Consider the following 27,851-nt stretch of genomic DNA (forward strand, 5'->3'; position numbering starts at 1 on the left):
ATATAATAGGTTTGATTGTGTAACGAATCGATTCCACGTCGCGCTGTGTGTGAGAGAGAGAAGGAGAGAGGGAGAGATCTGCCTGTGTTTGGAGACGGGGCGAGTTTTGTTTCTAACTTTTCTATTTATATATTGTGTTTCAAGTTGTGAATTAGAGTCTAGACTATACTTTATTTGACTGGTTGTGTGTTGTTGTAGTAACAGCTGAGCGACTCGTTCATAAGAGCCGATTCATTGCCGTGAGCGTGAGTCGAATCGCTCACGTCTTGCCATGAGTCTGTTGCGTGGTACTGTACATGTACATGCAAAATGTTTGGTATAGCGCCCCTAGTGGCGAAGCACCCACCGGCCGCCACTGGCACCGCCGCTGCTGCTGCTGAAGCTGGATCAAGCCGTGGGCGGCGCACGGAAGCCGGGGAAAAACCACAGCGTCGCCCCGCTGGCGCTTCACGGCTTCAGCAGCCTCCACGGGCGAAATAACATAACATATAACGTTACAGCATACAGTTCCACACTGATGTACAGTGAGTGTTTAATATGGCTGTCGCGAAGTCATTGATAAGCGACAGCCATATTAGACACATAGCCATAATTTAAGATATAGTTTATGCATTCGCAAAATATGAGAGCTCTGTCTTTGATGGGCTTCAACGGAGCGCGGCCGCTGCTGCTGCTGGAGCTGAAGTGATGTACAGTGACGAGTGAATCTGGTAGTTGGTTGTTAAAAACGCAAAACATAATAACGTTACGCTTTCTAGTTCAGCGCATTTCATAACTGTATGGGCTTTGTTTATACTTGATGTACAGTGACGAGTGAATCTGGTAGTTGGTTGTTAAAAACGCGAAACATAATAATCAGTCAGCAGCGCTCCACTGCTACCGCAGCTGAACACAAGTTGGTTGGTACAGCAGCTTAAGTTGGTTGGTAGTGGTACACAAGTTGGTTGCCCGCGCTGCCGCTAGCTCCTTGCGTTTCATTTGGGACGTGGGAGGGGCTGCCGCTTGCTTGCGCGTGGGGGCGGGGGGTCGCGGCCAATCAGAGAAAAGCCGAACACAAGTTGGTTGCCTTTAATATTCACGCGCCCGGGCCCAGGCCCGGGACTGAATGGAGTTGCCGTTCGCGTGTGGGACTGGATCGAACAGCAACTGGTAACGGCAACTGGGACTGGTGCGTTTGTTTTGACTGTAGGCTCCTCCCGTTTTGCCAGTACTGTGGTACGAGTACGACTGATAGCGTGTGGTTTAGGAACAGGGCGTTTTGCACAAATCCAGCGCTCCCTTTCTTGGCTGTGACGTAGCCACGTAAGTTTCACAAGCAGCGCGGAGGTGCCGCGTTCACGTTACGTGGGAAGAATCGGAAGAACCAGCTTCCGACTGGGAAAAAACATTCACGTCAGCCTCCTAGTGGTAATTCCTACTAGGACATATGGGATTTTTTATAGACCCCGATATCTCCCACTTCGCGTCACGAATTGCGGAAGTATGGATGTGGGCGTTTTGATCGAGTCAATGTGTGAAGGCTTCCTAGTTGTAGCAACGAGATGTCCTCTGGTTCTTCCGCTTCTCCCCACGTAACGTGAACGCGACATCAGATAAAAAGATCGCTTGCTATAGGGGCAACAAGCTATAACACATCCAACATAATACTAGTCAACTGAAACATCACCACCGCTACGATGGTGTATTAAAATCCGACGACGCCGAGCAGCTAAAGGGGACAAGTGTGGATATATTATGATTTAACAAGTCTTATCTGTCCAGGACGATGACAACATTATTGCAGGTAAGCTAACTACTAACGTTATCACGCTAGCTTGGATGCTAACTAACGTAATGTGAATGAATGAATGAATGAAAACTTTATTTAACAGATTGCAGAATGGGTACAATACAGTACGGCTCAATACACACAATTGTTAAGGGGATGCAGACCAGAGAAAGACGTTTGTCTTTCAGGGTCCCCCATTTTCAATTCATAGTGATCATAGAAAACATATACGTTACCACCTAGCCACAATCTATGGTATTTCTAGGTTACCACATGGGTGGCGCACGTGAACACTTTGTGAATTATGTGAGGGTGTATCATGATGATGGTAATTTGGCACTTAACGAACGTTACCTATCTCTTTGCCGTTTTGCATAGTGAACTGCATAGTACCAGAGATGACAAAAGTTATGTGGTAACATAGGTCGCATCACTGCCAGTAGTCGGCCTATTACCCAATTCTGACTCTGGTATTAGTCAACTAACGTACTGTTAGCCAGTTAGTACTGTTAGCCAGTTAGTACTGTTAGCCAGCTACTGTATTAACGAAACTGAAATATCTAATGATGATAGTCAATCATAAAGACAGAAAACACTCTCATCACAGACAAGCTGGATCTGGCCAAATACCTAAACATGTCATGGTGAATGAATGAAAACTTTATTTAACAGATTGCAGAATGGGTACAATACAGTACAGCTCAATACATACAATTGTTAAGGGGATGCAGACCAGAGAAAGACTTTCGTCTTGTTTACATCAGGGTCCCCCATTTTCAATTCATTATAACATAATGACATACAGATAGACAGTAGTGCTACATCTATACATGACATACCAGATTTGCAAATACAGTACTGTTTGTGATACGAAAAGAGTCCAGAAAAGAGAGTATATACATTTGACGTATTATTATTGTATTGTGATATGTTTTGTTTCATGTTGGAAAAAAAAATAAAAAATTGATAATTTTTTTTTAAATAATACAATAAATATCGCTGTGGGGGGGGGGCCCGAGCTGTCAATCTCGCCTCAGGGCCCGTGGGGCATTCCAACCGCCACTGTATACAATACAGAGTGAATGAGAAGTGTGTGTGCTTTTCATGCCCTGTTTGCTTAAGCAGCAATTTAGCAAGTAATAAATTAAAGGTGTCATAAAGCTACGTGGGGAGAAAACAACTAAATTAACATAATGCCTGCATCGAGTGTGCAATAATTTTTCCCGATCCGATCTTTTGGCAATGCATTAAGAAAAAAAAAAAAATGCAATCAAGTTGACCCTTAAGGTTTTTATTTTTTTTATTATTTAACAGTATCCAACAATCCATTATATCCAACATGGATATAGCATATTTTTTTCACTTATTGCAGCATTGGATCAAAATTCAAAACTAAATAAAAATAAAGCTTATCAGTGGTGCACCACAAAATAAATAAACTAATAAACTAAAACAAATGATGTGCAGAATAGTGCAATAACAAAGGTAGTGCAGTAACAGGTAGCTTGACTAGCTTCACAAGTTCAGTTACATTCAGTCATAAATAATAAAATATAAAATTGGTTTAGTGCAGAATAATTCTAGACTATGAACTAGTCTAGTTTAAAAAAAAATCCTGATTCCGATCCTCTGAAAATCATGTGATCGGCCCCGATCTCCGATCACGTGATCGGATCGGGACATCCCTAGTTATTACATAGTGTAATTTACATTTTACGCTGGATTGTAAAAATCAAAGTAAAAAGCATCAAGCTTGCTCTTCATCTGCTCCCATTTAGCTACATTAAAGTGTATTCTTTGTAGGTGGTAGTCTGCTGCACAGTGAACATAGAAATCACACCATGACATACCAGTGAGCCCGAGCTGCCCTGTTATCTGATAGTGATAATCGTGACACTCTTTTAGCTGGTAGCTGCCATCTGCCTGCTTTAAGAGGTAAGCACACTCAGTGAAGCTTTCCTTGGATGGACACTTAATTTATAAAAGCCCATAGCTTGGACTCTCTCCTATTTCTAAGACCTTACGGTCAGGTGATGTACCGAGGTGTGGTGCCTGCGGATTCACAACAAAACCACATGGATACACTTGGTTTCCTGTTAGCTATGTGTATTGTGTTGCTGCTATGGGCTCTAGTGCTGTGCCCCTTTTCATGGCCTTGGTTTGTACTGATCCTTTGTACTTGAGGCTTACAGCAAGTGTTTCATGGTCTGCTCTCCTGGAGCAGATTCTTTTAAAGGTGCTTGATGTTAACCGATCAGATCGTGCAGTAAACCACAGGTTGTTTGTGTTTTGTTCTCTGGTGTCACATTCTAGGGCTATAGATTCGGGTAGGGAAATGGCCACTCTGTTACGCGTGCCATTTTCATCCAAGACTGTGCATAGAGTTGTCGGCTGGGATGGTAGAGGAAACCCAGGGAAGTCATCTGGTTGACTGACAGGCGGTGCTTCAGCAGAAGGGGCTCCCTTGTTTAATAGGGGAAGCTGTAAAAAAGAAAAGATGGGATCAAAATGCTATTAACATGTAAATATGTGTCTTTTTCAGAGACGGTGGTGCCACCCCTCCTTTCTGAACAAGGTCAACTGAAAGGGGGACCAGAAGAAGAGCAGTCCACAGAAAGAGAGAAGAAATTTGAATTAGAAAATGGTAACCTGAAAGAGATGCTGGCTTTAAAGGAAACTGAGGTAGAAAGGCTGAAAGCAGACAATGGCACATTTAGAAAAGGAACTCTCACACCGGAACTTCTCCAAAACAGTGACATCCGCCAAATGTTAGCATACAGTACTGGGTTCACATATGAACGCTTCAACCACCTGTGCACAATATTTGGCATTCCAAGTGATCCATGTGCCACTCAAATAAATGTCCCCTTAAAATACCAGCGGAATGATTGGCAAGTTGTTGAAATGCCCCTGCGTAGCCAGCTGTTATTTGTTTTAATGAAACTACGCAACAATGAAGACTTGAAAAACCTTGCCTTTAGATTCAGCATAACCGTGCAAAGTGCAAGTAATCTTTTCAACTCCTGGATTCATTATATGTTCGACGTTTTGGGTGCAATACCAATTTGGCCTCACAGAGATGTCATTATGGCAAATATGCCAGACACCTACAAAACGGATTATCCATCAACATTTGCAATATTGGATTGCACTGAACTAAAAATGGAACGGCCTACCTCACTGGTGTTGCAAAGTCAGAGCTATTCCAGTTACAAAAGCACAAACACTCTTAAATCGTTAGTTGCCTGTGACCCCCCTGGTGCTGTGATATTCTCTTCTGCACTTTTCACAGGCTCTATGTCTGACAAGGAGATAGTCAGAGAGAGTGGTCTCATCCCACTACTGGAGAAACTGATAGAAATTGGCCATCTGCAAAGAGGTGATGGCCTAATGGCCGATAAGGGATTTTTGATAGACGATGATATCAAGTCTGTCGGACTGCAGTTAAACCTGCCATCCTTTGCGAGGTCTAAGAGGCAAATGCCATCTGGAGATGTGCTCACAACTAAGCGCATCGCAAAGCACCGTGTTCATGTTGAAAGGGCCATCGCTAAGATAAAGAAATTCAAAATGGTGTCAGACCGAATTCCCAATACTAGGTTGGGGAATATAAGTCAGATCTGGTATGTGGTGAGCGTGCTCTCAAACTTCCAGCCACACATTCTCAAACAGTGAGGGCACCGAACTGTATAAATCCTTGTATAGCGTGTGGGCCCACCTCGGTTGGAGGTACCTCCTAGTCCTGTGGGCCTGGTCTACAAGATACACTATACGACTAAGGTACCCATGTACATGTCAAAATACTTCCCAAAGGTCAGTGAATACCACAACCACTACACCAGAGGAAGCTCAACAAATCATGTTAAACCCAGAATCGGCTCAAACAAGGGACTAAATACGTTTCGCAATTATGCCACATCAATGTGGAACGCCCTACCCAAAGCTGTAAAGGAATGTGAATCCCTACCCACATTCAAAACCGCTCTTAAAGAGCACCTACGGGAGGCTGCAATTCGAAACTGGCCACCGTAAATGCCCAAAACCCCCACCACCTCCTAATAGACAGTCTCCTCCCCACCGCATGTATATATTCCCTCCCCGCCGTATGTATATCTCTCTCCCACCCACCCACCCCCTCCTAATGTACAGTCCCCTCCCCATCATATGTATATACTCTGTCAGGATCTAGGGGTAACAGTACTGTATATTTGAATACCGTTTATGTCACAAATGTATCAGTACTAAATACCTATATGTCCCTATGCCATAAATGTCATGTATGTTGTGTATGTCATAAATGTCTATATGAATTGAAAATGGGGGACCCTGATGGAACGTCTTTCTCAGGTCTGCATCCCCTTAACAATTGTGTGTATTGAGCCGTACTGTATTGTACCCATTCTGCAATCTGTTAAATAAAGTTTTCATTCATTCATTCCTGTACAAAGAGTTGTGTTGAGCGCTGCCGCCCCAGCATTATGGATGTTACATTCAGAGAGAAAATTGGAAAACTTAACATTGACATGATGGCATCGATTTGAATTGGAAGTATAATTAACACATTTTAGTTACACTTATTGAGATAAAGATGAGCCTGCAGTAAGAAATGTTTTCACCTTTTGAGATAGGTGACACAATACACAGCGTTATGGATGTTATGGAAATGGGCAACATTTTTTAAACTAAGTTCATTTTCAATATAAGTCTAGTAATGTATGAATTATTAATGTATGAATTAGTAAATAACATAGTTAGTATGTTCTGATGAGTACATAGGGGTGGGATTAAATAAGTGTGCCTCTTCCCATTCCTTTTCAAATATGTAAATGACAAAAGAAAAAAGATTTTGTTTAACTTTGTTGGTTCTTTGTTATTTGAAATTTGTTATATACATTTATTATTAGAACGGCTTATACATTTATTATTAGAACGGCTTAAGGCTATATATGTACTTGATGTTTGTTAAGTTGCATATTTGAAATAAACTTCAATGAAATAAAATATATTATTTTATATGTATGCATCAGAGACTGGCTTCTTGTGTTTAGCCAATAATGACTTGGTTGATTTTTCTCGTTGTGACATAGATTTAACAATAATTCTGCTTGCAGCTTGATATGATGATTTCATTCCATTTATTTTTGTGGTTCTTAGCACTGCATTTTGAGGAAAAACTAACTTTTGTTTCATAGTGGCGTTTCAAATTGCCACTATTCACAAGAGCTACCGTTTCTACATTGGTTTGGTGCTGGTTGGAGGGAGGATGAACGCATATTTTATATACAATTTTATATACATATTTTATAATACAAAACAGGTGGTTAAACTGGGTACAAAATATACAAATTAATATGTATGTGTACAGAGCTGTATTATATAGGGGGGGTCTTATCTTATTCCATAATTATACACGTTTCTCACCTGGTGGCTTAGGCCACATCCCACAGGATATGTCCTGCCGCAAACTTCGACCTCAGGTGTGTGTTCTGCTGCAAGGTAGCTTATAGGCGCGTCTGTCATCTCTTCCATGAGCTTGTAGGTATTTGTACCTAGTGTTTGCCTAGACACAGAAATAGCATTATTAGCAAGAGCATGACTGGTAAGTATGGTAATATGCAGTACACAGAATGGAATAACTTACTTGTTGTGGGTATAGTTAGATGTTATAGGCTTCCGCTTACGGTTGACCTTGGCCTTGGCTACCACCACATTGAAAATGGCTTGGCCTTGGCCAGTTATTTTTTTCCCTCTGGCTTTGTGCCATTGTTGAGGTTGGCTTGTGGAGGAGATCTCTTCTCCTTTTGCACGCCAAATGTCCAGTGTGTGCATCAGCCCCACCGTGTGTGAACAGTAACCCGGCATACTGTAAAAAATTATTATTTTAAAAGATCAGCTTGGTGGCATGTTTATCCAAAGCAACTTACATGTTTTGTACAACAAGACAGGCTCGTTTTTTTTATTTTTATTAAATCGTTTACCAGTCAACATCTAGTTATTCCTTTTTCATTTCAGATAATCATCAAGAAGTGTGTCTACTCTTTAGTCGACACGTTAAGGACAGCATTATTAGCTGTTACAGGCTGGTCTACAGCTCCACCCTGTGGGCTTACTGAGCCTGTATAATAGCTTTTATATTAAAAGTATAAAGTATAATGTTACACGTCATGGAAAAGGTGTGGTATGTTTACTTGTGTTCTGTAATACATGGCATTGAGACACAACCCGACTCATTTATTGTACAAACATTAGCTAGCTAGCTCATTCATTCATTCAGCTTGATAGGATGATCATTCAACATCATCCAAGTTGTCCTTAACGTTAGCCATTTGTTGTCGTCGACTAACGACGCACTTCTTCAATCATTATCTGAAATGAAAAACAATAACTAGATGTACGATTTCAATAGCAATAACAACTCGATATTACAAAAAGCAGAACGTATCCAGCAGTACATGAACAAGCTTGGTCCACAATATTGTGCTCATCAAACTTTACATAGAGCTCATGTGGTTTCTCACTCTTGCACTGCGACCTGTAAGCTAGTGCCTCTATTGTGGTTGTGCCTCCCTCTTTCTGCATCTTAATGCTGTGGATATATCCCTCCATGGCATATTGTAGCCCCTTTTGTCGGGACCTGGAGGATATTGCGGCGTTATTGCTCCAAAATAAGTCTGTTAAGGCGACTGATATGTTACGGAGACCCTCTGTTACGAAGGATCAGATTAAACCGAATATATATATTTATTAATTGATATATATTGCATAATATTTGTATATCGTTTGATATCCCTTGTGTATTCCTTGTACATATACACGGAATATCCCTTTAACCTAGTACAGACCATAATATTTCGTTCTCTTATTGGACAGCGGTCCCTTAGGCGCCACTGCCATACCCCCAAGGTCTGGTTCACCGCCAAAGACTTGCCTGGACATGAACGGCTCTGCGCAAGGATACGAGACAGGAATAAAGCTGGTACTAGTTTGTTCACCTAACGTATAAATACGGCGCAGGTGAATACAGAAGTTAAGTTACCCAATAAGTTGAAGCCTCACCCACGATACAACGTGCGGTGAAGTATGGCCTGTTTGGCCCCAAATAGAGCATTGAGACCGCGTGCAAATTAATAACTGAAGTATCAGAGTTTAACGCTGTACGGTCGAGTTCGACCTATTCTATTAATTCAGTAATAGTCTATTTATGTATAGTGTATCGTGCGGCTACCGTTCTACAGTGACCAGCATCACCAACGTTTCCTCGTACCAGCTAGTGTGCTTATCCAGGCTGGGCAGCTTACCCTGGCGCCTTCAACCGAGGAGCCCTAGACGAGGACCGTGTGGACATGTACACTGGATAACCTACCCGACGACTACATAGCCCTTTTCGGCTGGATTATATTTGCTTTGGTCCTGTAATTGATGGAGCGGAGAATCGTCTACACCCACAATTGTGTGGGATTTACCCTGTGAGGAGCAACGTCGAGCCCGCCTCTCAGAAGCCTGAGGCTGGCTAGCTTTCTTCCATGCGGAGCTGCATGCCGGAGAACAGCTGTTATTCGTCTGCGGATCAAGAGATTATTGCACCGTCTCCTGTACTTGGAGTCTCCCTATTCTTCGTTGACCCAGACTCTGCTACCGACAAATCCTCTCCCCTTGCTGGCCTACAACCGGAGGGACCCTACCAGTATCTCCCGCTGCCTTACTAGTGTACCATAGATATAATTCCTAAGATACAGGTGGTATTCATTATCTCCTGCGTAATATGATAATGGACTTACGTTATTGATTTGCTCACGCACATTCTTTCGCCTTATAAGCGCAACCCTACGTAAAGTATTGTTATATACTATCATTGCTGCTAATAAATATTATTATAACCCAGTTTTGTGTGGAACCGTGTCATTGTGGGAAGTGTTCATCTGATATACCTGTGTACTGTATGGCCAGTAGTAATGTACATAAGACAGTAGTGGTTTAATGATACCATACTTATATAATACAGTCAGGGAATTGTACCCCTCAGTTACAATTGGTCCTTCGAGCCGGAGGGTAACTAGTGTAATATTAATATAGTAGTATTAATATTGACATGGCCAATGATGAACACTCCACAAACGGTTCTCCTAAAATAGATCGCCCGCAGCGTAGACGGCAGACACCTCAGTACTTAGAGGACTACGCTGCCAGTATACTACCTAGCTTTCTACAGACGTTAAACGCGGAAAAAGTAGATAGTAAAATTATGTCCAACCCTACCGACCAGGCTACCCCGCCAGTAGAGACCCTAGTGGGTTCTAACGTAACTGACCAAGCTCACGGGGGGGACCAGGAGGGACGTGACATGACTTTACCCCCTGCCAACGTCGACGAGGTAGTCCCCGGAGAGCTCCAGGATAAAGAAAGCCCTCCAGGGACGGAACCCGACCCACCACAAGAAGAGACGCGCACCCAGGAGATGGATCTCCTCGGTACGCGACAGGAGAACGGATCTCCAACGAGTACTACCAGAAGCCGATCACCTCAACTAGCGTCTTCCCCCAGCGAGGCGGACAAGATGCTGGCGCAGGCCTTTATCGCCAGCCTGGCAGCCTCAACCGAGCGCGATCGACTCCAAGCACAGACGCTTAGCGAGCGCGAACATTCTTCCATGGAAAGAGAACGCCTTCAAGCGCAGCAACGGAGTGACGAAGACCGCATACGCCTAGAGATTAGACGCCTCCAGACGGAAGAGAATATGGGAAGAGACCGCGCCGAAGCCCAGCGCGCCGCCGCTGAAGCCCAGCGCGCCGCCGCCGGTGCCCAACGCGAAGCAGAGCGCGACCTCGCTCTCACCAAGCGCGAAGCCGAGCGCGACCGATTACAAGCGCAGATAATGGAGCAGCTGATTACCAGGGTAACCCCCCCTCCCTCCGCACGGGGCTCCAGGGCCTCGTCAAGACAAGGGTCTAGGGCACCCTCCCCTACCCGATCAAGCGACCCTGAGCCCGGCCAACAGAGAGAGCCTATACCCCTCTCCGAACCCCTTCCCCGACCGGTCCAAGCGAGACCCAGCAACAGGGAAGAACCGGCCTATGCCGCGGAGAGGCTAAATAGACGATTACAGGATCTAGATGACATGGCAGAGGAAGAAGAAGAGGGAGAGGAGGAGAGTCAAGCCCAACAGCATCACCGTACTCCACAGGACCAGGAGGTCCAGTACAGCCCAGACTTTACCCCCGCGGCTCTGCGCTACAGACCCCCGACTCAATTCACGGGTGAGCTTGACGCACGACCAGCCCCGAGGAACAGCACCTGGGTACGCGGGCCTTGGTACCCGACAGGTACCAGCCCACCACGACAAGTAAGAGGAGACTCGCCTAGGAGGCCTCTCCTCCAACGCTCACCGATGTGCCAGCCATCCATGGCATCGTACCTTGGCACACCGACGTTCCCGGACTTCACGCACGAGAACAGAGCACAGTACACAGAGCTACGAATGTGCTTAGAGACAATGATGTCCGATGTAACTGATGAACCGTACAAGTATGCTATCCTACTCAAGCACCTGAAGATGCCCAGAGCGCACAATATAGCGCTGGCATATTCCACCTCTACTACCCCATACACCGCGGCTCTAGCAGCCCTCGACCAACGATATGGACGCATATGGGACTACGTAATACAAGAGATAAGGAATATTGACCGTCTACCCCCAGCCACAGACAATCGCTCACTAGATGACCTGTCTATCAAGGTACAATCCCTGGTAGGGATGCTGGGGGCGCAGAAGGAAAAGGGTATGCACGAACTGTACGCGAACTCTAATGTTGAGAGGATTTTAGAGAAGCTTCCGCCCGCCCGACAAGAGCGCTTCAGGCGGCAAAGAGACCACCGTGATCCTAACAGTCCCGAGCCATCCCTCCTAGACCTAGCCGACTTCCTGGCGAGAGAAGTCGACAGCCTACGGTTGGATACGTTCGTGCGGAGCACACCAAGCTCCAGAGAGGGACCTAGGAGAGCAAACGATGGCCGCAGGCTGGTGACCGTCATGCACCAAGCCGAATCAGTACCGAGCAACAAGAACCACAGTACCCCCTCGATGAAAGAGAAGTGGAAGATTGTATGCCCGTACTGCGAAAAGAAACACTGGTTGTCACACTGTGACACGTTCAAGAAGATGACCGCCGACGAGGTGAGTCAATGGATAAAGTCCAACCGACGCTGTTACCGATGTGCGCGCAGTCACATGGCAGCCGAGTGCCGCCTAAAGAAGAGGTGTAGTCAGTGTGACGGAGCCCACTTGGACGTCCTACATGACAGTAACAGAAGAAAGCCTGCACCCTCAAGCAGCACAAAGGCAAGTGTTATGTACATTGACCCCGCCAGCAGCGGGGGCGCCCGGGTGCTCTTGAAGGTGGTCCGCGTAACATTGAGTTACGAAGATAAGGTCATGGACACCTACGCCGTCCTTGACGACGGGTCAGAGAAGACCCTTCTCCTCGCGTCCGCTGCGGCCCAGCTGGGGCTGCGGGGGAGCGAAGAAACGATGACGATTCGGACGATAAGAAGAGACCTGAAGACGATAAAGGGCGAGAATGTCTCCTTCACTATCGCAGCAAGCGGGCAGCCAGAGAGACGTATAGGATCACTAACGCTTTCACCAGCCAAGACATAGGCCTGTCGCAGTACACCTACCCCATCGCCAAGCTGATGGATAAATATGTGCACCTGCGTCAACTACCTATACCGCTCATAGACGGTGCCACCCCGACCCTGCTGATAGGATCCGACCATGCACACCTCATCGTCCCGATGGACCGGGTCCACACTGGGCCCAGAGGCTGTCCAGCAGCAGTCGAGACCCGCCTAGGATGGACACTACAAGGCCCCCTCTCTAGGTCTCCTAACCGAACAGCAGCCACTAGCTGCCTCCACTCCAGAGTGACAGAAGAAGACACCACCCTCCTACAGCACGTCGAGAGGCTATGGACACTAGAGACAATGCCCTTTAAGAACGAAAAGAAACACATTCGTTCCAAGGAAGACATTTATGCTATAGCCCTCCTCGAGCGGGGGACAAAGAGAGTCAAAGTCAACGGAGTGATGAGATACGCAACTCCACTCCTGAGGCGAGAGGGTATGCCTACCTTCCACGCCCCAAAAGAAGCGACGGAGCGGTATCTATCGAACACAGAGCGGCGCCTAGCCAGAGACCCCGCTCAAGCTACTGTGTACCGCGCTGAGATTGACAAGCTAATCACAGCGGGACACATAAAGAAAATTGACATTAAAGAGGCCGATCAGACGACCGAATCATGGTACGTGCCGCACCACAAAGTCCACCACAACGGCAAGGATCGTATTGTGTTTAACTGCAGCTACCAGATCGGATCACAAAATCTGAATAAAAAGCTCTTGCCCAGCCCAACACTCGGCCCCTCTCTACTAGGCGTGTTGCTACGTTTCCGCCAAGACAAGGTGGCCATCAGGGGCGACATCAAAGGGATGTTCCTGCAGGTGCGACTAGTGGAGGAGGACAAGCCCCTGCTGCGGTTCTTATGGAGAGAGAGGATCGGGGATGAGCAACCATCCATCTATCAATGGGAAGTCCTCCCTTTCGGAACCACATGCAGCCCATGCTGTGCTACGTTTGCACTGCAAAAACACGTCGCAGAGGACCCAGCAGCTGATGAAGAGGTCCGCCAAAGTGTAGGAAATAGTTTCTACGTGGACAACTGTCTGCAAAGCGTCTCGACGCCAGAAGAAGCCGAGGCCCTCCTACTCAAGCTCCGCGCCTCCCTGATCAAAGGCAGCTTTGATCTCCGGCAGTGGGCCAGCAGCGACCCTCAAGTATTGCGCAGCCTCTCCCCAGAGGACAAGGCAGCAAGCAGCGAGACCTGGATGGCGACCATCCCAGGAGAAGCCCAAGAAATGACATTAGGACTAGTCTGGCGCTTCAAAACAGACTCGCTCCATTATAAACACACACCCCTGACCAAGGAGCAGGGAAGGTCGACTTCACTACCGACCACAAGACGAAGTGTATACAGAACACTCGCCAGACAATATGACCCGTTGGGATGTATTCTACCTTACACCAGCGGTTCTCAACAGGGGTTCCGCGGCACACAGGGGTTCCGCGGAGAGCTGTCAGGGGTTCCGCGAGATGCCTGATGGGAATGTTTCTTTAAGAATATAGAATGACAACTATTAACTAAACAAATAGTCTATCTAGTGCTTCATGTGTATACAACAATTGCCTAATCTAATAACATGAACTAAAAAAGAAATCGATCAAAATGTCTTCACACGTTTCGTAAAGTTATTATAGAAACAACTTAACGTCCGCGTCAGGCATCATTGCTTTTACCAACAGATTTTCCAACGCATTTCCAGAGAAGTCGCATTCGTGTGACGTCACATCGCGGGTCCTATCTCCGTTACAGAGCCGGCTCTGATCCGTTATCAATTAATTGCAAAGCGGGCGGCTGTCGTGATAATAATTACTAAATGCATTCAGTGCTGGATCTAATCAAATGGATTTATCGAGACACGTTATGGAAAGTTCAAGACCGGATCACAAGCGTGCTAATTACACGCTTGGGCTACGGTGATGGGCTACTCGCCAAGTGCAGACAAAGTGAGTGTATCCGCTGCTGTTATTATTATGATACAAAATGTGAATGAATGAATGAAAACTGTATTTAACAGATAAACAGTAAAAGGCACTCTGCAGATTACATTTATATATAGCTGTTTTATACGTCAACATTGTGTCCCTGACCGTCAACAAAGAATGGCAGGATGTGATGTCATAAACAAGCGTCACCTCACTAGAATAATATTTCCAAATGGTCACACTATGTTATTTTTATAGAAAACAGTGCAGCTGCAACAGATAGCACTTTATTGATATTTTTCTGTATTTAAAAAAATAAATACATGATTTTCTGTTTTGAGAAATGGTCACACTAGTTTTTATTTTTTTTTGAAAACGGTGCAGCTGCAACAGATAGCACTTTATTGATATTTTTCTGTATTTAAAAAAATAAATACATGATTTTCTGTTTGATAAATGGTCACAATGTTATTTGTATAGAAAACAGTGCAGCTGCAACAGATAGCACTTTATTGATATTTTTCTGTATTTAAAAAAATAAATACACGATTTTCTGTTTGATAAATGGTCACACTATGTTATTTTTATGGAAAACAGTGCAGCTGCAACAGATAGCACTTTATTGATATTTTTCTGTATTTAAAAAAATAAATACATGATTTTCTGTTTGATAAATGGTCACACTATGTTATTTTTATGGAAAACAGTGCAGCTGCAACAGATAGCACTTTATTGATATTTTTCTGTATTTAAAAAAATAAATACATGATTTTCTGCTTGATAAATGGTCACACTATGTTATTTTTATGGAAAACAGTGCAGCTGCAACAGAGCACTTTGATATTTTTCTGTATTTAAAAATAAAATACATGATTTTCTGTTTGTTTCCCGGTTTCAATGGGTTAAATAAACGTTATTTTGAAAGCAAGCACTTTTGTCATCATTGTAGCAAAAAAGACAGGACCGCAAAAGTCTTTATCGTATGTAGGGGTGCCCTGGAATATTTCTTTGGACACAGGGGTGCCTTGGCAGCAGAAAGGTTGAGAACCCCTGCCTTACACCACCAGGGCAAAGATGATTGTAAGAGCGTTATGGGACAAGGACCAGGGCTGGGACGACCCCATACCCGAACACCTTGCCTCCACATGGAGAGAGTGGGAGACAGAACTCAGCTCACTCCCAGGTGTCAACATACGCCGCAGCTACTTCCCACCCACAGTGAGGCCGGAGACGTGCCAGATGGACCTGCGCGTCTTCAGCGACGCCTCCGAAGTAGCCTACGGTTCGGTGGCCTACTTGCGGGCCCGAGAGGAGGGAGGAGAAATACATACTGCCTTCATCCTGGCTCGCTCAAGAATAGCCCCCCGCAAGCAACAATCTATCCCGCGTCTAGAGCTCTGCGCAGCCCTAGCAGGAGCGCAACTCGCCACGTTAATCCAACGTGAACTCACCATTCCGGTGCAAAGAACAATCCTGTGGTCAGACTCCATGACCGTACTCACATGGATCCAGTCCGATTCGTGCAGATACAAGGTCTTCGTGGGAGTCAGAATCACAGAGATCCAAGATTTAACAGAAGCAGCAAGCTGGAGGTATGTGGACACAAAACACAACCCAGCTGACGTCATCACCCGGGGAATGTCCCTGGATGACCTCACCCGTCACACAATCTATATAGTGACGGGCCCGAGTTCCTCAAGCTCCCGGAAGAAGAGTGGCCTACACCCACCCCACGGGAGGCGAGTGAAGAGGAGGCAGAGAAGAAGAAATCTATGTTCTGTGGGTTGACACACACACTCGTCCCCACAGATCCCAACATAGACGACTGCCTCACCCTTGAGAGTGCGCAGCTAAAGACATTCCTGTGGCACCACCCAGAGGTTCAGCCCACTACTGACATTACTGCAGCTAACTACGAAGAAGCAGAACTCCTTCTGCTAAAGCGAGCCCAGAGAGACTCGTTCCCCGACGAGCTAGACTGTCTACAGGGATCAAAGCCAGTCCCGTCAGACAGCAGACTGCTCCACTTAGCCCCTGAGAGCGACGCCCATAATCTCATCAGAGTGGGTGGTCGTCTGAGGAGAGCCCCAGACTTACCGGATGACGTCAAGTACCCGATAGTCTTAAACAGCCGACACAAGGTCATAGAGCTTATCATAAAGAAATACGACGAGGACGTGCACCACGCCAGGGCAGAGAGAGTCTTCGCGGAGATCAGACGTCGTTATTGGATACTGCAAGGGAGAGAAGCAGTACGACGCTTCCAGCGGACTTGTCTAGACTGTCGTAAATGGCGAGCACAGCCCAGTATACCCCGGATGGCTGACCTACCCCCCTGTCGCCTCCGACTCGGCGACAAGCCCTTTCACTCCACCGGTATGGACTGTTTCGGCCCGCTGTATGTAAAGAAAGGAAGAGGGACTGAGAAGCGGTGGGGTATTGTATTCAAATGCATGACCACCCGAGCGATACACATAGAACTCCTTCCAACCATGAGCACAGACTCATTCCTTATGGCCTTCCGGAGATTCACATCGCGGAAAGGGAAACCGTCTATATTATTGTCTGATCACGGGACAAACTTCAAAGGCGGAGAAAGAGAGCTGAGAGAGAGCTTCCAAGCTATGGGCCCAGAACTTAAGACCCACCTCGCTCCCTCTCAGATTGATTTCCAGTTTAATCCCCCGAATGCACCTCACTTCGGTGGAACTTGGGAACGAGAAGTACGTTCAATAAAGACAGCCCTGTACGCCGTGCTTTGGGCCCAGACCGTGGCGGAAGAAGTCCTCACGACAGTCCTCACGGAGATCGAGGGAGTATTGAACTCAAAGCCCCTCGGTTACGTCTCAAGTGATGTAGCAGATGTCGACCCAGTCACCCCCAACACTCTCTTGATGGGGCGGCTGGACCCCGCGCTACCACAGACAGTGTACAGGCCTGAAGAAGCGAACGGCCGAAGAATGTGGAGGTACAGTCAAGTATTGGCTGACAAGTTTTGGAACAGTTTCCTCCTCCACTATCTACCGTCTCTACAGACCCGCCAGAAATGGGTGAAAGAAAGAGACAATTTGACAGAAGGAACAGTCGTCATGATTATCGACCAGTCACTACCCCGAGCTATGTGGCCGGCCGGCCGCGTAAGCAAAGTGATCACTGGTGCCGACGGAAAGGTCAGAGCGGCAGAAGTGCTCGTCCAAGGGCGGACATACACCCGGCCCGTGGCGAGGCTGATAGAGTTGCCAAGGCTCCCCGACACTCTTGATGACGACCATGACCCCCTGACTTTGTGAACTGCCCTACCCTCACAACAGACATTGAGTAGTGGACAGTGCGGTTAATCTGTCTCTGCTTATCTAATTAGGTGGGACTAATTAGGAGGCGGCTGTTACGAAGGATCAGATTAAATCGAATATATATATTTATTAATTGATATATATTGCATAATATTTGTATATCGTTTGATATCCCTTGTGTATTCCTTGTACATATACACGGAATATCCCTTTAACCTAGTACAGACCATAATATTTCGTTCTCTTATTGGACAGCCTTAGGCGCCACTGCCATACCCCCAAGGTCTGGTTCAAAGTCACCGCCAAAGACTTGCCTGGACATGAACGGCTCTGCGCAAGGATACGAGACAGGAATAAAGCTGGTACTAGTTTGTTCACCTAACGTATAAATACGGCGCAGGTGAATACAGAAGTTAAGTTACCCAATAAGTTGAAGCCTCACCCACGATACAACGTGCGGTGAAGTATGGCCTGTTTGGCCCCAAATAGAGCATTGAGACCGCGTGCGAATTAATAACTGAAGTATCAGAGTTTAACGCTGTACGGTCGAGTTCGACCTATTCTATTAATTCAGTAATAGTCTATTTATGTATAGTGTATCGTGCGGCTACCGTTCTACAGTGACCAGCATCACCAACGTTTCCTCCTACCAGCTAGTGTGCTTATCCAGGCTGGGCAGCTTACCCTGGCGCCTTCACCCGAGGAGCCCTAGACGAGGACCGTGTGGACATGTACACTGGATAACCTACCCGACGACTACATAGCCCTTTTCGGCTGGATGTATATTTGCTTTGGTCCTGTAATTGATGGAGCGGAGAATCGTCTACACCCACAATTGTGTGGGATTTACCCTGTGAGGAGCAACGTCGAGCCCGCCTCTCAGAAGCCTGAGGCTGGCTAGCTTTCTTCCATGCGGAGCTGCATGCCGGAGAACAGCTGTTATTCGTCTGCGGATCAAGAGATTATTGCACCGTCTCCTGTACTTGGAGTCTCCCTATTCTTCGTTGACCCAGACTCTGCTACCGACAAATCCTCTCCCCTTGCTGGCCTACAACCGGAGGGACCCTACCAGTATCTCCCGCTGCCTTACTAGTGTACCATAGATATAATTCCTAAGATACAGGTGGTATTCATTATCTCCTGCGTAATATGATAATGGACTTACGTTATTGATTTGCTCACGCACATTCTTTCGCCTTATAAGCGCAACCCTACGTAAAGTATTGTTATATACTATCATTGCTGCTAATAAATATTATTATAACCCAGTTTTGTGTGGAACCGTGTCATTGTGGGAAGTGTTCATCTGATATACCTGTGTACTGTATGGCCAGTAGTAATGTACATAAGACAGTAGTGGTTTAATGATACCATACTTATATAATACAGTCAGGGAATTGTACCCCTCAGTTACACCCTCCATGATGTCAACACCTGTTGAACATATCCGGTGTTGTGCCGCATTCTGGCTCTTAGCTTGTCGGACGTAGCAACAGTAACCAAGGGGGGCGTGGCTTTGAGAAAAGTCAATTGTAAGCAGTTATGAAAGACCTGTTTGTGAAAGGCTATTTTTTATTGTTCATCTACAGATATGTGCAGGTATGTACAGACAGATGTGGATAGATATATATATACTGTATGAATAAATATTGATATGGTATATACAGCATTATTGTACATGCTATCATAGAGTTATGGGTTATATGCAGGTGTATAAGTAGTATATAGAAGGATTAAATGCAGGTATATTCAGACAGATTGTAACTGACCGCCAAGGGTAAAGATGCCTATCATCTTTATTGTCAGTAAGCTTTCATTTACGTTGGTCTAGATGATCGACTTCTCTGTATTAGCTCAGGATACTGAGCTTTCTATTTAAGAAAAGAATATTTCAGAGCCGCTTGTGCATTTTCATTTTGTGTCCACATGGGGGCAGAGCTCGTCTTTCCTATAGTATAAAGGTCACAGCATCCTGTGTGTGACCAAGGAGGAAGTAACTCAGAGACAACGATGGAGCAGACAGCGAATTATGTAGAATATAAGGACCTTACTTCAGTAAATAACACCCCTTGGTAAAGCGGAATAAGGTACGTTGAACACTAAAATGTATTATTGTTATTATTATTATTACTGTTGTTGAAGAGGTCTATATTTATGTGTGGTAAACATGTAAAGTGGTGCACTCACTGATTAGGTTATAATCAAAGGCACCTGCTGCCGAACAAGTAACGTTACTATTTATCATTATTTTTCCTTAAATGCCTTTATTATGGAAGACGAGTTCACCCTCAATAATATCATTAAATTCAAATGTTTGTTTGAACACGTTAGGTGCTTTGTTGTGAACAATATTGAACTGTGAACAATATAACTAATTGTATATGTTTGTGTTTTTGACTGTCACAGTTTTCACGGTGCAAACGGTGCAAACGGAGCAAACAATGCAACCGTCACAACATGTACAACTACGGTGCAATGACAACTACCAAAGAAAGGCGACAGTGATGCTATGCTGAAATGCAAAAGAAAAAGAAAAAATAAATAAAAGCACCTGTACGAAACATAACCGCATCTTTATTTCACCACCAAGCCGGGGGGCAGTTACACTGATAATGGATATATATGCGGTAAATATAAATATAAAAGATAAATATGTTTATATTATATATAATGTTTATATACGATATATTTATATAGTGCATTTTTAAGACACAAGGTAGAGTACAATAGAATGACTGCATACTTAGTGGATATGTAGTGAGAATGTGCAACATACTCTGTATATTTTCCTCACTAAAGGACAGTGTCTCACCATTACCGAAGATTGTCCTCGTCTTTAACAGGTTTTTTGTTCATAGGTGTACTGTATAAACTGTACAGTGTATGTTTCAGTAGATCCTACCTTACTAAACACCATTCACACTGCCATTGATGTTGAAAAGGTGTCGGAATATACTCCACAAGACTTGAAAGTTGGTTTAGAGTGGCTAAGCATAGGTAATTACACCTTGTGAATACCATGGTGCCGTTTTACTTTCACTAAGGCCATGGTTAGACTAGTGTATTTGTGGCGTTTTTTTATACGTTTTTGAATACGTTTCATGTCCCTATTACACTAAAATTTGCGTTTTTTTTTTTTTTTTTTTTGGATACAGCTGAAACGCAAAATTGTGTTTGCGTTTTGGAGAAACGCTAAAAAACGCGCAGACAACAGCGTGTAGTCTGCATGAGCCGTTGTTGCGAAAACGCCCATGCGCAGTAGATACCATCTGCGTGCCCTTCCGGTGACAGAGAGCTGTCCCAAACCAAATAGCTGCAGCTACTATGTGTTGTCAAGTTATTGTTATAAGGACCCCAGTCCAAGCTACAACAGTCTGCATTCCCTTAAAGGGGAACTATTTTACTATTTCTTTCACTATTTGGGCACGTTTACACAATTCCTGTGAGTCTATGGAACACCTCTGTAATATATATATTTTTTTTATTCATTGTTTTGTATTTCTAATCAAGTCCTCAAAAACAGCATTTTTCTACCTCAAGATTTCGAGCTGTTTTGAGCCTGGGCTCCTAAACCACTGCGCCGGGCCTGCTGAGCGTCGTGTTCGCCTGAACATTAACATGCAGCAGTGACTATATGACATCACATATAGGCACATTTTCAAACGACTCAGTTCAGTGAGGGTGAATATTGTGAGAGGAGAATTGGAAGAATGCACCAATATGAGAATTTTGAGACATAGATCATATTAATATAAGTTCACATAGCTAGGAAACAATGCTAAACACTCAAAAAGGCCATTTATAAGATAGTTCCCCTTTAACAATTGTTTGTATTGAGCCGTATTGTATTGTACCCATATGCAATATGTTAAAGAAAGTTTACATCCATTCATTCTGCTAGCATTACCGATTGGCACTGCCACTGGATAACATGAGCTAGTTAGCTATCAAACCCTGTTAGCTCAAAGCTCCTCTTTCAACTTAACAAGCATTAAACAAAATGGCCCAGTCATCTATTCACCTTTGTTTAATACACACAGCGTTGTCTCTAATGTTATCTAACCACTGATAGCTCCCGATATCATCAGTTTGGTGCTGGCTAAGTAGCGTGAGCTAACGTTAGCTTCTAGCCACAATGCTATACTATTATAATGGCAAATTCCATTGACGTTAGCATGCAGCTAACAATGCTACCGATCATTTTTTAGACTAAACTATCCGCTCTTGGTGGTCACTTGTGTTGATGTTAGTTTTGTTTCATCAACAAATGACAGGCAGAACACACAGTGAATGTATCCGTTTTGTTTATTGCACTTTAGGCTTTGCTGAAAAAGAATTGCTGCATTGAGTAAATAGGCAAGATGGTGGCGCGGCATAGGCGCCTGCCTTATTGACATTTTCTTTGCTGGAGCTTCCAGGAAGTGTATTGGCACATTCAAGTTCTGATTGGTTGAAATTGCCTTCATGTTTGCCACCTACTTCCACCTACTGCTTTGGCAGTGTACTACATCAGTGTGCTCGGGTGACAAAAACGAGAAAAAAAAACGAAAGTGTGACTCGAGGCGCACGACGTCGCGGCGAAACGCATATGACAATGATACGAAAATGAAACGAAAGGTGTAACCGCACCCTAAGACTATATTTTTTCAACCAATTTTCAACATCAATGGCATGGTGTGAAAGGTAGGCTGAGATCTACCAAAACATACACGTTACAAACGTTGTTAAAGACGGGGACAATCTCTGGTAATGGGGAGGAGTCAAAGTTACATCAGTATGGTCCTTTAAAGGTGCTATAGATAACATTCAGCCACTAGATGTCACACTAGAGCATCAGCAGGTAATTCATCCAATCAGGTGCATTCCACGTGGGGAAATTGGAAGTGGGCAGGGGTGTAAAGTACTTAAGTAATTGTACTTCGTTACAATACTTAAGTACTGTTTTTGGGGATTTGTACTTTACTCAAGTATTATTAGGTTTGTATACTTGTAATTTTACTCAATTACATTTCAGAAAAAAAACATACTTTTTACTCCTTACATTTAAAATGCAGACATACAAAGTACAAATTACAAATATTGCAGGTCCAACAATTTTAATTAGTATATTTGTTTCTGTGGCTGAACTAACGTTAACATTATGAATCCTATTTAAAAACAGCCAATCAAATCCCCATCAATGGAAAATGAACCCACCCATACCCATGCTGATTGGTCCTTGTGCAAGACTAGAAAGCAGGGATATTTGATAAAAAAAATACAAAAAAAACACCTGCTGTCAGAAGAATAGACAGTCAGAGTGACAAGCTATACAGAAGATGGCCACAAACGATAGTACGAGTGATGAAGAGGACGAAACGGAACATTTCATTGCCCCGGAATAGAAAAAAGTTTTTACTTTTACTTTTTAGTACTTAAGTACATTTAAAAGTAGACTTTTTTACTTTTACTCAAGTTTGTTTTTAGCCAGATACTCTGACTTTTACTTGAGTACTATTTTGAGACGGTACCCATACTTTTCACTTAAGTATCATTTCTGGGTACTTTTTACACCCCTGGAAGTAGGAAGGGGATGCAACATGTAAACAACAAGATAAATTTAGTTTTTTATGATAAATTCATTAATCAATCATTTTTTGGGGGGGAAATGTAAATGTTTATTCTGCACCTTTCTAAAAGCTCTTCTTTTTTTAATATATTTTTTATGATTACTCTACATACAAATGTTATACAGCAACATTAAGGCCTCTAAATGAATAGCTGTATATCTGTTCCTAAAGGTTCTGACATAGAGAAATACCCCACGCTGCCAATATCACCACATATACCTCACTAGGGCCGTTCCCACTAGGACCACAATATATTTAACTTAATAGTCTGGAAAACACAATTCTCCCTCGAGGTGGGCAATAGTGCCTTCAGTGGAAATGGGAATCTGCAAATGGTACAGGGAGAATAGTGGGCTGTAAGGAGCACAATGAAACAATAATAAATAATAATAAAAACACAGTGGGGAACCTACTCCACATTCAGACAGCCATAAGAGACAAAAATAGCCTGAAATGAACATACTTTGGAAGTGATAATAGCCCTTCTACACTGCCTCAAGCTATTTGATTTAGCCGGATGTAAAAACATGCTGGGTTACAAAGAACCAAAGTGTAGCTTAAGGGCTCATCCATGTTTTATATCTACAGGCTCATCTGGCTCCACAGACCCCACATTTTGGAAAAGAATATAAAAGGGGAGAAATATTGTGAACTTTCAGGAACTTCCTCAGGATTCTTGGGGAATGAGAGAGCAAGAAGCTGTAGTGGATAGCGACAGCATCCAATAACATCATCAAAGAGGCTGGATAGGGGAGCTCCCGTAGCTCACCGCATATCTCGGCGCTATTTCTGCGTCGGGGAAAACCGTGCTCGTCACGGATCTGGGCGACACGAGTTTGATTCCCGGACCCGCCGTCATTTCTCAGAATGTCTTCCCCTGCTCTACATCCCATTTCAACCTGTTTCTGTCGGTCATGCTTGACCAGAAAAGCGATAAACGCTAAAAAATAAAGTTCAAAAAAAAAAGAGGCTGGATAGAGGAAGCCTCATAGCCACCCGCCAAGTGTTAACTGTGTCTGTTAAACTTGTCAAATGTGGGTAAGTGGTGGTCTAACAGTGATAAACCTCTGGTAGTCGAGGTCAAGTGTATTGTTTGTCTAACAGTGATAAACCTCTGGTAGTCGAGGGTAAGTGGTATTGTTTGTCTAACAGTGATAAACCTCTGGTAGTCGAGGGTAAGTGGTATTGTTTGTCTAACAGTGATACACCTCTGGTAGTCGAGGGTAAGTTGTTTGTCTAACAGTGATACACCTCTGGTAGTCGAGGGTAAGTGGTATTGTTTGTCTATATAACAGTGATACACCTCTGGTAGTCGAGGGTAAGTGGTATTGTTTGTCTAACAGTGATACACCTCTGGTAGTCGAGGGTAAGTGGTATTGTTTGTCTATATAACAGTGATACATCATGGTAGTCGAGGGTAAGTGGTATTGTTTGTCTATATAACAGTGATACATCTCTGGTAGTCGAGGGTAAGTGGTATTGTTTGTCTATATAACAGTGATAAACCTCTGGTAGTCGAGGGTAAGTGCATGGTATTGTTTGTCTATAACAGTGATACATCGGTAGTCGAGGGTAACTGATATTGTTTGTCCATAACAGTGATACACCTCTGGTCGAGGGTAAGTATTGTTTGTCTAACAGTGATACACCTCTGGTATGTCGAGGAGGGTATTGTTCGTCTAACAGTGCCAAACTCAAGTGCTTCACTTGGAATGCATATTATAGACATAGTAGTAGAGACAATAAGAAAATATTTTTGTATTACCACTGGGGTCAGGATGGAAGTCAGATGGCATGTGTTGTGTGTTGTTAATCTTTTCAATTATAAAGACATTGGGAGGTAAGTAATTGATGGGTGCAATTCTGAATCTAGTAGCCATTGTGACTGGATAGCAGACAATTTAAATCATTACCTGCATATTATAGACCAGATATATAAATACGAAAATGTTCACTATATAGACCAGCTACATGTGAACATGTTTCGGAACTTACTCTGGACTCTTGTCGTAGAAGGGGAGAGTGACGTGGGTCAGATCGGCGATGTCAAAAGCGGTCGGTTCCGCCGAGATGGCCTGGCGCTTGGACCGCTGCTGGTCTCGGTTCAGCACGGTCTGCCGGTTGACCTGTTGAGCCGTGGCCGGTTTGATCACAGACCGGTACTTGTCCAACTCATTCTGAAGTTTCTGGATCAGCTCGTCTTTTTGGTCCAATTCCAGTTCCAGTTCGTCGATGAGCGCGTCTCTCTGTCTCAGCTCCTCGATCTTCTCCTGGAGCGCGTACTGCAGGTCGCGCAGGGTGCCCATGGTGGCGGCGCGTTTCCGAGGGGGGTCCAGCTGTTACAGTCAAACGGAATTGTCCCCAAAAAGTATGAAATAATGGTTCGAGGAAATAAGGAAATGTCCTGAGGAAAAGGAATGGAAGCGTTGCGTCTTGCGTGTCCAAAATCCCAAATATCCCTTTCTGGCAACAAGTAGGCAAACGGCGAAGCCTATAGATTCGAAGTAAGAAGAGTAGAATAGTTAAAGGTTAAATGTCGCATGGATGATCTACACCAAATAGCAATACGCAGAAAAGTAAGAACACGAAGGAAGGCATGTGAATAGGGGCATTGCGTTTCCACACAGCTGCATTCCCGATAAAAAATAAACACCGAAAGATTACATTCCTGGCTTACTTTAATCCCAGAGAGAGTGGATACGAGACGAGAAAAAAAACATACAAAAACATATGAGACGAAATGTACAGCAGGTGAAAGGAAACGGACTCGGCTCGTGAAGAATGTCTCCTCAGTGCTGAAACTCAAGCAAAGCCGCAAACTTTATATCCAACGATGCGAATAGTGTCTGGTGATTTTCAAGGCAAGAAGAACAATTCGCTCTGGTCGAATGAAAGAAAAATAAGCAAAACATATAAATACGATCCGCCCGGTATTAGAATAAAAAGCCTCGTCAATACATTCAATGGGGCTGAGCCGACTCCGGAACAACGTTTCCTTCCTCCATCCAACCATCTCTCTATGTCTGTCTGTCTCTCTCTCTCTCTCTCTCTCTCTCTCTCTCTCTCTCTCTCTCTCTCTCTCTCTCTCTCTCTCTCTCTCTCTCTCTCTCTCTCTCTCTCTCTCTCTCTCTCTCTCTCTCTCTCTCTCTCTCTCTCTCTCTCTCTCTCTCTCTCTCTCTCTCTCTCTCTCTCTCTCTCTCTCTCTCTCTCTCTCTCTCTCTCGTGAATAATATTCAAAACCCGGAGCGCGTGTAGTTGGGTCAAGCCGACAGAGCGCGCGCTCAGGGCAGGATGCCAAAGTAAAGTATGTCAAAAGAGAAGTCGGTTCAATCAGCCACCATTCCAATAACTGGGGACTAGCTAGACCTAACCCCTATCTCTTTCAATGGAGAGGCATCCATATCTAAGAATCTGTCTTACATTGTTTTCTTTCATATTTGAAGTCACTGCCATGGTTTCTGCCACAGAGTCCTTAGTTACCACGGCAACCACTTACTGCATGATTCCCAGCCTTTGACAGAGATGGTGAATGGTGATTGATTTACATCTTTAAAACTCACATTTCACTCAGGTAAATAATAATGTTACTCAACATGAAATCACATCACATTTAATTATTTTCTCTGAATGACCATTCTAGGCACGAGCCAATAGCGAATCAGGGAATCATGAGGGAGGACAGATGCTCACCTCTCTATTCTGTGTGTGAGTGCGTGTGTGTGTGTGTGTGCGTGTGTGCTTGCATTTGTGTTAAATAGAGTAGTCACTACAAGCCAATCAGAGAGGGGCAATAGCACACCTGCCTAGACCATGAGAGAGAGTGTGTGTGTAGGCTTTGTGTGTGTGCATTGTATGTGTGGTGTATACGGATGTGGGTATGCCATTGTGTATTTGTGTGTGCATTTGTGTGTTTGTATACCTCAGCCTATAATGATGGTAACTAACACTGACACACTCTAATTTGGCCAATTCATGTGTCCACACTCACCTATCTGGCTTTATGTCACACCTGTCAGCAATGTGAGGATGATGTGTTTTATTTATCTATTATTTAACCTTTATTCAACCAGGTTAGTCCCATTGAGATTTGAATATATTTTTCAAGAGAGCCCTGGCCAAGAAGGGCAGCAGTATAGTTCCAGAAACAACATGAAACAGTCGAGCTTTTAGGGGGGAAAAGATATATTATGAATTAAAACTTTTGCAATCGCACCGCACAGAGAAACAAAGCCGACGGAGGTTTAGCATTTCCAGACTTCTACCATTTTAAAGCATACTCTTTAAGACCACTGATAACCTGGTTTGAATCCCAAGCATCTGTATCCTGGAGAAACTTAGAAGAAAATATAGTGGCACCACATAGACTGCAGGACATAGTATACACCATATTATCAATTAAGCAATGCAAATTGAAATTTGGACCTATTATTACACATGTGATTCGGATATGGCTGAAACACAGAAAAAAAATTCTAACCAACATAAATGGCATAGCCATTCTCCCCTATTCAATAACAATGCACTCCTTATTGGAAACGACCTATCAGATATCCCAAATGGGAAAAACAGGGCATACATACATT

At 44.2% G+C, this 27,851-nt stretch overlaps 1 pseudogene across 1 annotated transcript in view; it reads right to left on the bottom strand.

The window, feature by feature from the left end:
- LOC311236195 (cGMP-dependent protein kinase 1-like) overlaps positions 1-25,574 on the bottom strand; it is a 935,082-nt pseudogene extending 909,508 nt beyond the window's left edge. Inside the window, exon 1 of the transcript in view lies at positions 25,264-25,574. The product of the transcript in view is annotated as a cGMP-dependent protein kinase 1-like (transcript). The remainder of the gene's footprint in view (positions 1-25,263) is intronic.
- Between the last annotated feature and the right edge of the window lie 2,277 nt (positions 25,575-27,851).

The sequence above is a fragment of the Notolepis coatsorum genome, assembly GCF_963971535.1.
Source record: "Notolepis coatsorum genome assembly, chromosome: 10".
In the NCBI taxonomy this organism is placed as follows: Eukaryota; Metazoa; Chordata; class Actinopteri; order Aulopiformes; family Paralepididae; genus Notolepis; species Notolepis coatsorum.